This window comes from Grampus griseus (assembly GCF_964374135.1).
Source record: "Grampus griseus genome assembly, chromosome: 17".
NCBI lineage: Eukaryota > Metazoa > Chordata > Mammalia > Artiodactyla > Delphinidae > Grampus > Grampus griseus.
The window spans coordinates 65,103,847-65,115,554 of record NC_139011.1 but is presented as its reverse complement, the minus strand read 5'-3'; the positions used below and the strand labels follow the sequence as shown (position 1 = coordinate 65,115,554).

The 11,708-nt window shown below is 45.5% G+C and overlaps 1 pseudogene across 1 annotated transcript; it reads right to left on the bottom strand.

Moving 5' to 3' along the window:
- Positions 1 to 1,466: 1,466 nt before the first annotated feature.
- Positions 1,467 to 2,964, bottom strand: LOC309835275 (serine hydroxymethyltransferase, mitochondrial-like; annotated as a pseudogene). Its single transcript has one exon. The product of its transcript is annotated as a serine hydroxymethyltransferase, mitochondrial-like (transcript).
- Positions 2,965 to 11,708: the final 8,744 nt, after the last annotated feature.

Here is an 11,708-nt window from a genome sequence, read left to right as displayed (position 1 = left end):
ACCTTGAAATGGAAACAACGATGTTTTCTTTGAGGCCATATTTCGTACCACAGAGAGGAAGATGTACATGGAAGCCACATTCTTATAAGTACCCTTTTCCAACTCTGAGGCAAGCACTGGGTAAGACAGTGTTAAATGAACCCTTAACTTACTACTCCACGTTCCAAATTATTGGAGCCACAAGGTATAAAGACACCCACGAAAAGCTGACTGACTGTACCACAAAGGTTCTGTATTGTTTTTCAAGAGCAGAAGGTAAGATTTTAAAAATTCGATGAGCCTATAAACATGTCTTTGCTACAAATGTGTCACCTCTCAATTTCCAGGGACTCTGAAGCTTATTGCCGGCAGCTCATCCACGTGGCTGAAAAGGAGTCTGAAGCAGACGCTGTCACGTGGTCGTGCTGAGTTCTACCCGAAGGTAACACACATTTCTTGAATGTTTTAAAACTTAGTCTTAAAGCATAAGTCAAATTTGCCTTAAAATTTTGTGACGCAGAGTCCATTGCAAAGTGCTTTTTAGGCATTAACACTTAACTTTTCCCAAGCCCCTCTGAACAAAGTATTATTACAATCCCCCGTGATGGTTAATTTTATGTGTCAACCAGCTTGACCGTGGTACCCGTGACACCCAGCTTTTGGCCAAACACCAGTCTAGATGCTGCTGCGAAGGTATGTTTTAGATGAGATTAACATTTATATCCAAAGACTTTGAGTAACACAGTTTACCTTCTATAATGTGAGTGAGCTCTTCTAATCAGCTGAAGGCTTTAAGAAAATACAACTGGATTCCCTTGAGGAAGAGGGAATTCTGCCTCCAGACTGCTTTTAGATTCAAGCTGCAGCATCAGCCCTTGCCTGGGTCTCCAGCCCCCAGGGCTGCCCTGCAGACGTCACACTCACCAGCCCCCAAACCAAATGCACCAATTCCTTAAAATAAATCTCCATATAAATAAGTGGGTAGATATTATATGTGTATGTGTATCTATTACTTTATATGTATGTGTGTATATATGTATGTATCTATCTAGATCTACAGATATATTATATACATATATATGTATGTGTATATGTATATACAGTTTTTGTTTTTTAGGTTTTTTTTGCAGGTTAGCATTTTATTAGATAAAAATGAAAGAAGGGTGCCTACCCACTCCTTCCTCTGGCTCACGAGGGGAACTCCCCCCTCCCCAAGAGAGGGCAGGGAGTCTATAACACTGAGACAATGAGAGAGATAAGGGCAGAAAGCCCCAAGCCTCTTCCTTCTAAGTCTTGTGACAAGAAGCAACTTTCTCAGCTACAAATTCTGGGAAGGGGAACTACACCTGCCTTTGCCCCTAAGTGGGCGGCCTTCCCCTCCCCCAGCAAAAAATTGGAAGATAGGCAGTTACCCCCAACACCCAACTTGTCCAGGTAGGGGGAAGAGGAATAAACGTCAGTCTGTGGGCTTCATTTCTTAGGTGCCTTCAGTGCACAGGCATGGGGAAGGTCCTGGCAAACTGCTCCACCCATTGCCTGAGGCCAGCCGGCCAGTGACTTGTTTCTGGGCCTTTGAGCGGGAAGGATTTGAAATCCTGGAGTTTGGCGGTCTTGCTCTTTACCTCCAAGCCGATTTGATGCCTTCATCTGTAAAGCCCACAACTTTCCGGAAGTCCTCTTCACGGAACTATCGAGAAGTCAAGGCTGGGGCACCAGCCGCAGGCCCCCAGGCACTTCGATCTCCAGGACAGGTGTTCTTGCTGGCCGTGATGGATGCGAGTTCCAACACCCGTTCAGCTCGAGCTCCATCCAGGCCCTTGGGCCGCAGGGATACCAGCACTAGGTGGTTGTCAGTGCCACCAGACACCAGCGAGTAGCCTCGCTCTAGCAGGGCATCAGCCATGGCCCAAGCGTTCTTCAGAACCTGCAGGGAGTACTCCCAGAACGGCTGCAGGCCTGCTTTAGGGCCACAGACACTGCAGCAATGGCATGGTTCTGGGGGCCCCCCTGCAGGGATGGGAACACAGCAAAGTTGATTCGGTCCTCAAACGTGGAAGGATATCCTGGCCAGTCTTGGGGTCCACAGCCCGCACCCCCTTGCGTTAGAAGAGGAGTCCTGACCTGGCCCCTCGAAGGGTCTTGTGAGTGGTAGTGGTGACAACATCCACATGCTTGAAAGGTGAGGGGATCACCTTGGCAGCCACCAGGCCACTGATGTGGGCCACGTCTGCCAGCAGGTGCGCCTTGACCTCGTCACACACCTCTCTCATGCGGGCGTAGTCGATGAGGCGAGCATAGGCACCGGTACCAGCTCTGATGAGTCAAGGTCGGAAGAGCCGAGCAGCGAGTGCCGGCTGGTCATAGTCAGTGAGGCTGGTTTGGGGATGCAGCTTATAGGACATAGACTTGAAGAAGATGGATGTAGCTGAGATCCGCTTGACATCAGACATGTAGCCATGGGTGAGATGGCCCCCATCGGGCACGGGGTCCCCCCATGATTTGGTCATGAGGCTGCAGAAGGGCTGTGTAGGCAGCCAGGTTGGCTGGGGACCCCGAGTAGGGCTGGACATTGACTCCCCACTGAGCAGGATCCAGGTCAAAGGCCTCCAAGGCCCGGCGCTGACACAGCAGCTCGATTTCATCCTCTGCCTCTGCTCCTCCATAGTACCTCTTGCCAGGATAACCCTCCGAGTAATTGCTGTTCAGACAGGACCCCAGGGCCTCCGGCGCAGCTCGGCTGCAGAAGTTCTCTGGAGCAGTGAGCTTCCAGGCCGCGACACTGCCTGTCCTTCTCTCCCCGTAGCAGCTCCCGTATCTCAGGGTCACTGTCTGATAGACTCTCCTGGCCTGACCAGCCCTTGGTTGCTTCTCCAGTCTGGGTCTGGGCCGCCTCGCTGTGCTGGCACCTTATGGCCATCCTGACCAGGTGACCACATCTCTGCTGAGGCCAAGTCGCCCAGAGCAAAGAGAAGGGCAACATCAAAACCCGAGATGAAGGTCACAGGAGGTCCGGGTACCAACCCCGGCCGGGGAACACAAGGGGTTGGAAGAAGACTGGTCGGAGAGCGCATACGCGAAAAGAGCTGCCGGGCAACCGCCGAATTGGGGCGGGGTCTACGCATGAGTAAGGTGGACGCTTTACGGTCTTTCGGGGATTGTAGTTTTTTTCCCCCTCTTCTTCAGTTCCATTGCTCGTCTGTAGTCCCAGGGTCAGAAGCTTTTGCCCCCGACTCAGTTTCCCGCTGGAGCCAGTGGGCAATCCTCTGGGGAACACTGCTCTCTTCCAGTTTTACCTTGACCCAGGACTCTAGGCGAAGGAAGGCTGAAGATGAGGCGTCGTTCTGTGCCTCAGCTAGTCTGTACCTCCTCCCTCGCCCCAGTCAGGGGTATATATACATGTATGTATGTATGTATATACATTTTTTGTATATGATATATTTGTAGATCTAGATAGAGCGAGAGAGTTGTCTGGAGAACCCTGACTCATACATCTCCATTTCGCAGGTGATGAAACAAAGCCTCAGACAGATCCAATCTTTGGCCGTAGGACACCCAGCTAGGTAGCGGTAGGGCAGCGTGTGATCTGCTCTCTCTTGCAACGCCATCCTCCCAGTCAGGCTAGAGCCTGGGCTCCTCCCAGCCTGCAGCCAACCACCACAGGAGGGGCGCGTGAGGAGCTGGTTGTGTTTAATCCTGCCAGCGCTTTATTGGAAAGCTTTTCACTGCAGCCCGCGTGAGGGAAAATGATTTGCTTGGGATGAATGTGGCCACCAGTGCGTTATTTCCCTTAATCTAAACAGAGCCTCAGACACACTCCATTGATCACGCCTTCAAGCTGAAAAGTGGCCTTAATGCTGGCCAGCAAGTAGGTTTCTCAGGCAGCCCTGTGCTGTCAACCACATTTCCTGATCCACTCTGATTAGATATATAAACAGCTTCAGTAAAACAGAGCCCGAGCTTTGCTGTTAAAAATATAAGATAAGGTTCCATAAAGATTCATCAAGAGCAGAGACGCTGTCTAAGTGAGCCTGAGCTTCTTTTTTTTCTTTTCTTTTCTTTTTTTTTTTTCCTTTGGTATCGTAAGAAGGGTTAGTGGACAAATAACCATGATTTATGATCATGTTTTAATAGTGGCTGGTGCTCTAGCTAAGGGACACCTTGGAGAGAAGAAAGGGTTAAAAGAATTGAGCAGGGTCACAAAGTGGTCTTGCATTAATGACCCAGCACACAATTGACGTTACTAAAAGTTACTTAGTCATTTTGTATCTGCTAAGAAGTGTCACCCTGTCCCAAGAACAAGGAACAAGTGGGCTGATGTCTGCAAGGTGCAAGAGGCTCGTGAAGGAAGGATAAGGAACTTCAGAAACTCATGGAAATGAATCGACCAAACCCAAACATCTTACACCTTCAAACCATCACGTCTGTTTCAGATACATCTTGTACTATAAACACATACAAGGCAGGAAAAGTTTCTGGAATTTTATTATAGATGTATATGTTTAGTTGGTATGCATTTCAAAATACTCTTTAACATTTGTCCCAGTGATGAACTAAAGAATGTTTCCAGCTCCAGTTTCTTTGAATGAGAACATTATGCCTTTTCCAGGTAATTTTTGGTATGTGTTTTTCAGAAGGCTAAAAAGATTATCAATATCAGTTTTAAAACGGAAAACGTGAAGTGAGAGTAAGAAGAGAGCTATCCAAAACTGCTTGGTGGGAAAATGTAAGAAGTTAACGTGTTAGATAAAGTTTTAATGTGCATGGATATTTATATGTAATTTCTAAAAGACACTTTGCTCACTTAAAGAGCTGGTTACTCATCTCTTTAAAGATTACTTACAATTTTTCTAAACTAAACAGTAACATTTCTACTCAATACCGAAAATAATTGCTAACATCTTTTGAGCATTTACTATACACCCAGCACTGTTCTAAGTACTCTATACAAATTCGCTGAGAAAATCCTGCCAGCAACCAAAGAGCTGGCTGCTCTTCTTTCTCCTCTTAATTTGTCTATAAAATTATACATGCTGAACTTAAATATTTCGTGAACTAGAATAGCATTCTCCCAGGTTAATGCCTGGTTTAGGTTCACATCAAATATAAATGTCTTTTGGACTTCCGTGGCAGTCCAGTGGTTAAGACTCCATGCTTCCACTGCAGGGGGGCACGGGTTCGATCCCTGGTCGGTGAACTAATAATCCCACATGTCTCACAGTGCGGCCAAAAAATAAATAAATGTCTTTTATTTTCCTGAGACAGTAGTTTTATGTTCTTGGAATTATTGCAACCAGTGGTTCCTATGTCTAGCTGTTCATCAGAGTCACGTAAGGAGCTTTTCTAAAAATGCAAGTTCCTGGGCCACATCCCCAACTGCTGGAACCCCAAAGGGTGGGACTCAGCATTCCAGTAAGGAAGGGGCTATTTTTATCCCTCTCACAGAAGAAGTAACTGAGTCACATAAAGGTGAAACAACAGCCTGAAGTTACACTGATAGTCAATGGAAAAGCTAAATGCAAACATAGGACGACTTTGGGTTTTTTAAAAATATACTTTAGTTGGTCTTAGCGCTGTTTGTGCTTCTGTAACAAGCAACATATTTTCTTTGTACAAGGTATTCAAATACTATATGCTAAAGTGAGATTCAGCTGCTTTGAAGGGTACCTTTGGGAGAACTTGGGCCAGCTCTCTGAGGCTTCCAGAAAAATGAGTGCATGTGGAGTATCTTTCATTCTTTCCTTTAGGTCAACTATCCTTAGGCTTGGTTTCCACATGCAAATAGGTTTCAATTGACTGGAGAGAACCCAGCAGACTGATGAGGGTCTGTGAGCCCGGCTGTACAGACATCTGGGACCACGAGCATTTTCAGGAGGAACAGACACAACATTGACCTAGAATCAGAAGCCCAGGGTGCTTGTGCTGCCCTGGTCACTTCCTGTCTGCTCAGCCCTGAGCCAATCTCAGGACCTCTTTGACATCACTTCTAGCTTTTGCCTCTGAAGGACAGTGCCCCAGGCGTTCTCTAATGAGGAGGTCTACAGCTTCCAGAACAAAGGTTCGGCACAGAGGTGCGGTGCAGGGCAAGCGTTTGATGAGCCCACTTCTGCATCAAGGCAAATTCCTCATGAGGGACAAAAAGTGAATCTCTGATAAAATCCAGGCATGGAGAGCCTTAGAGAAGCTTCTCCCCCTCACTTTCAATTGGCTTGCTTGACACATTACCAAGCCATAGATAGGTATGGAGAAGGACAGGGTGCACTTAATTTTTCATCTGTGGAAGAACATTCTGTTCTATGAGCTATTTTAAAAGTTCCTGCAACATAGTTCACCACATTTTCTAAGGAAAGGAATTTTATACTCTAAACATTACACTAGGGACTTTTACTGTTACAGTAGGTTTTTTCCTTAATTTTCTCTTAATTCCCAAGTACACAATGCAGAGATAAACAGATCTAGCCTTTTACCATGGAAAGCTCTGCAGTGTTTATATATAAATCCAGGAGCAGGGCAATCTAGTGTGCTGAGAGATACAGATCGCATTACTCTGTCTTACCGTGGGTTCTTTGGTTGTAATTTCCTGTTTATTCAAGGTAAAGAGGGGTCTTGCTACCACAGACTGGAATCAGACATAAGCCGTTTGCACCTCTGAGAGCTGCAGTTACGAGGACCATCTCTGTGTTCTAAACAAGCTGTGTTTCAGTTCTACAGGGTTTAGACCTGCCCATTTCCTTGTTATGTTTATGCTCCATTGCTCTATTTACATATTTCTTCCAAAACCCTGTGATAGCAGCCGCACACATTGTGATTTCTCTCCACTATAATGTAACACCTTTTCCTCCTATGTCACATGCGGCAACTGCTGCCTTATGGCACTGCCAGATCTATTGTCCTGCTGTTTGTTGCCTGTTGATTACCTAGTAACATCTGAAATAAACATGAAGTTGACAGTGATTCGATTTCTAAGATAAACAGGGCGGTTCTCTGTAGCCCCAACTTTATGAAATGCTATTCATTCCATCGTACCTAAGTTTAGTTAAATGGAAAGAAAAGTCGGTCTCCCCAGCTAAAGGGTGAGCAGCTTGTCCAGTGAGGCTGAGCTTTGCTTGTCCTTAGTGCCTTTGTCATTATTTGCCAGTTAGGGGCCCCTGCATTGCTGCCCTTCTTCTTGCTATAATGCCTTTCAGAATGCAACTGTGATAGTGATTAAGCCTTCAAAGCAGGTACCTCAGAAATGCTCATTTTTGGTTTCTGACAAGTCTTCCTATTTTCAGATGCAATGCTGACTAATCTTACTATTTTCAGATGTGGTGCTGAGTGGATTTACAGAAATGCAAAGTAAGGAGGTAGTTTAAGAATTAGCAAAGGTCTCTTAATGAGAAATTGATCCAGCATCGAGGGACCTCCACGTGGGTAGCTAGAACACATTTTGAGAGTATTTTATTGTCTTATAACTAGACCTACACATGAGCCCATGCACAGTGACAGGGCATAAATAGGCCAAATCTTCTGGAAATTCTAAAGAACAGTTAAGTGATGACTCTTCTCAGTTTCTGTCTCTGTTCTGTTTCAGTTTTACCTCTTGCAGGGTATTATAGACTTTTATAGTGTCCAGAAGTTGCTCCTCTAATCCAGTGTTTGCCAACCTTGAGCTATGGAATTTTCGGTCTAATTCTTTGTTGTGGGAGCTTTCCTGTACATTGTAGGACATTCAGTGACATACTTATTAGATGCAAGTAGCATTCCCCCACCCCAGTTGTGACAACCAAAATGTCCCTGTCTCCCATTCTCTGCCCGCTTTGAGTACCACTGCTGTAATCCTGTACTTCTAAAGTCACAGCAGGCTGCATCTCCATGAAGTGGGTAAAGGTATGTACTTCCTATGGGCCACATACAGACCCTATAGAAAGGAGTCAGCCACTAGCCATCTCGTAAAGGACCCTTCCCTAGAGGGCTTCCAGCCAGGGATGAAGAACCTAAGCCAAAAAAGGCTGGATATATGACATCAAATATAAAAGGGAAAGAGTGAGACGGCAAAAGGGACTAACAGAGCGACAGAACCCACACCAGGGAGCTGCAGTTAGAGGTCCCCAGCAAAAGACTCTTAAGAACTCGCAGTAGCATCTTACGAGTTCACTTTGGATGCCTGCCGTACCCAAGGGGTTCAATGTTAGATTAGAGCTGCACTGATCAATGAAGACTTCTCCTCCTTTTCTCCTTCCTGTAAGAGACAGAGGCAGCATACTGAATGTGGAAGGAGGGACCAATGAGGAAAGAGAAGAGGGGCCAATATGACACAACCTCTCCACACTGCAGGCTTCTAAGGCAAGCCAGGCTAGGACAGAGGAAGCATGTGAAATTCGGTGATAACCTTTTGCTTTCAGACTGAATTTTTCATTACCTAAAAGTGACTGGAAGTTTTTCACCAATAGGTGAAGAGTTGATCAGACTTCAAATTGCTTTTCAGCCCATTATTTACCAAGTACTCAAGACTGTAACAGGCATATTCCCATCTTTGATGTCTTCAAACTAAATGAAAGCAACACACATTCTGCATTTAAGTTTCCAGTCTTGAAATGGAACAGACATTCAATAGGAAGGTAAAATGCCCCAAAGAAGAAAAATACTGGCTGCTGTTCATAGAAGACCTGCAGGCTGTGTCAGGTTCAGCCTCTCGTGGCCTCCTCTCCTGTAAACAGTTGACTTTCCTGGGTATTAAGTTCTTGCTTCTCACATTTTCATGAATGTCTTCCTCTTGCATCCTACAGTGATAAAATGTATCACTGGCCACTCTCTTCTCTAGATGCAGTGAGGGAACGGCCACAGAGCTCCTGCTGCATTTTAAAGGCCACCTGTGACCTTTTAAAGGGCACAGTAATAAGTGAGACTATAGCCATAGGAAGACAACCAGGGTGTGGACTGGTCTAGATAGAATATTTCATTTAAAAATACTGGGGGAAATGAGCTGTATATAAAGAGAAGGGGAAAGAACGGAAAAATAGAACCCACACTACTCATCTTTCAATTTATAAAATTCAAAAGGAAAAGTTATATGCTAACCAAGAAGGCTAGCTAGGGCAGGGGTTAGAGGAAGCAAGTGTGAGGTAAACTATGGACCATCTAAGATTTCACCTGTGCCGGTGATTGATGGCTGTCTGTCAGGAAAACACCTGGAGAGATCTCGAATTGGGTAAAAGTTGGCAGATTTCTTAAGCTCAGGAAAGTTTTGTTTTTGTTTTTTAACTTTTCAAAAAATTCTTTTTCTTTGGGCAACAGACAAGAGTGGCTCCACAGTTTCAGAGAGCGAGTGTATATTCCTGTAAGCCCGAGATTAGCTGGGGCTGGAAGGACGTAGAATCAGGGCGAAGCAAGTCAAGCCTCCCTGGTTCAAGGGCTCCGGTCTTCCGCGGCCCAGCGCTCTCGCCAGTAAGCGCAGCCCCAAGCCACCAGCCGACCCTCCTGCGTATTGTCCTGTGAGCCCTCCACTCTTACAAGTTGTCTCCGAGCGTCAGGGGAGTCCGGATTGGCGGCCCTGCCCCGCTGACAGTTGGGAACATTCCTGCCTGCGCTACCAGCGCGGAGTCGGGGCAGCTGGGCATGCATCCTGCTCCGGAGGGAGCGCTGGACCGGCGTCAGGCGGGGACCCGGAGGTGGCGCGCGGCCCGGGCGCAGCGCAGCGCAGGCGGCCGGAGGGCGTGGGCGCGGGACGCTTGGCCCCAAGCGCTGTCACCCGGGCCACCTGCGAGGCCACCTGCGCTGCCATAGTCGCCCCTGGACGTGGGTGGTGACAGGCTGGGGTGTGCGAAGCTTCACCGACCGAGTCCCAAATTTCTCTTCCCCTTTAAGTTTAGTATTGGGGACATTTCTTTCCTCTTGGAGGCAGAGAGCTTCAGACACCTGCAGTCGCCCTTTGGGGACCGAGGAGGATTGCTTCAGTGGCCTAAAGGACAACTGGCCTCGTATCCCATCAGTCTGCCCGTCGTGCAGAGCGTGCGCGGGACTCCTGTGCCATCTCCCAGAACTTCAAAGCCTGGGAAGCCGGCTGAGAGTAGTGACCGTGGACAGGACGTTTCCCCCAGCCCAGGACCCCAGCCTGGAGAGAACCTAATTTCGTTCAGCACCTCGGCCTGGGAACTTAAAAAGTACTAATGAAGACACTCTACTGGCCAAGATACCTTGGTTCTCTTTCTAACGCCTCTCTAAAGGGCTGCTCAGTGACCCCAGGCAAGTTACTAACGGGCTCTGAACCTTAGTTACTTCTTCTGGAAACGGATGGAGTTGGACCATGTGACTATTAAGGTCCTTTTCAGCTCTGATGGTCCAAGATGCTAATATTCTACTTCCTGAGGATGTGAAAATATAACACAATCTCTTCCTTTAGGAATATTATACACTTTCAGGGGACAAGACTAACAAGTGGAAAAGAATTGCCACAGGCTTGTTTCACATATGGCAAAACAAAAACTAACAAAATATATTGTATATTTTAAAGATTCAGTATTTCTTAAGAGCGCTCCAAGTGCAAAGCATTTAAAGCATTTGACTAGGAATGGAGGACAATAACAATCAAAGGATGAACTGTGCCCCTGTTTCCAAAGAGTTCTTTTTATACAGAAGCTCTTTTTTGAAAGAAAAAAAAAAGGATATTTACATTAAGGTGTATAAATGTAAAAGATCACAACACAAGGCAGCACAAAAATGAAGACTAGAGAAACCCAGTGTAATACAGAAGATTGAGACAAAACTGTAGTCGCCCTTGGACGAGGGGAAAAAAATGTCTTTTATAGATCATTTGGATTATAGCTAGAACAGGAAACAAGGCAAGAGTGATCAGGTGATTTTCGTTGTTGTTATTGTTGTTCTATGTCAAGACTCAAGACAGTCCAAATATGTTCATAATACCATTATTAATGACACCCGATTCCTATTTTTTGATAAGTACTATCATTCACTGCCATCTAGTGTTAACCAGATGAATGATTTTTTTTCCATATTCTTTTTCCTAAGTTCCTTTCCCAGCCCTAACTAAGTATTCAGATTCAAGTGGAGTGTGCAAACCATCTCTCCTGAACATCTAGTCTTATGCTGTGATGTCTGTGTCCTAAAAACCCCTGTGTTTCCCCCCTGCCCCTACCAGGCATTCCCTGTGGCTCAGAGGCTCAGCTTATTTTCTGTTCATCTTCCCAGGACCTCCATCATTGGTTCCAGCCTCTTTCCATGGACTTTTCCTTCGGACGCCATAATTTCATTGGACTAGATGCATTAATTGCTGGGCAGAACATTTCTAGCAGATAGACAGAGTCTGTAACTCACAAATAAATTGGGAAGGTGACTAAGAAAAGTACTTCTCCATTTTTGCAAGTGAGTTTAAACTTTCACTTTAATAAAACTCCAAATCAAGAGAAGCCTCTTAACTTTATTAAATATTTGAGTTCCAAAGGCTCTGAAATATTTTCTAAAAACGGACTAAAAGTTATTTAAGTAAACATCAAGTTGCTCTCATGTTTGCCTTATAACTATAGTAAATACATCTCTGGGCATAAACAGAAATGGCCTTTTTTTCAACTGTCTTCAATTACTTTGTTCAAATGCCCCCAGTTTAGTTCAAATTATCTCCAATTGTTCAAATAAAATTCCTATTATAGTTTTTTTAGTGAACTCATTTAAACAACAAAATCGACAAAATACTATACTTTGATTATTTAGAGATAGAGTAAAAAGAAAATAATTCA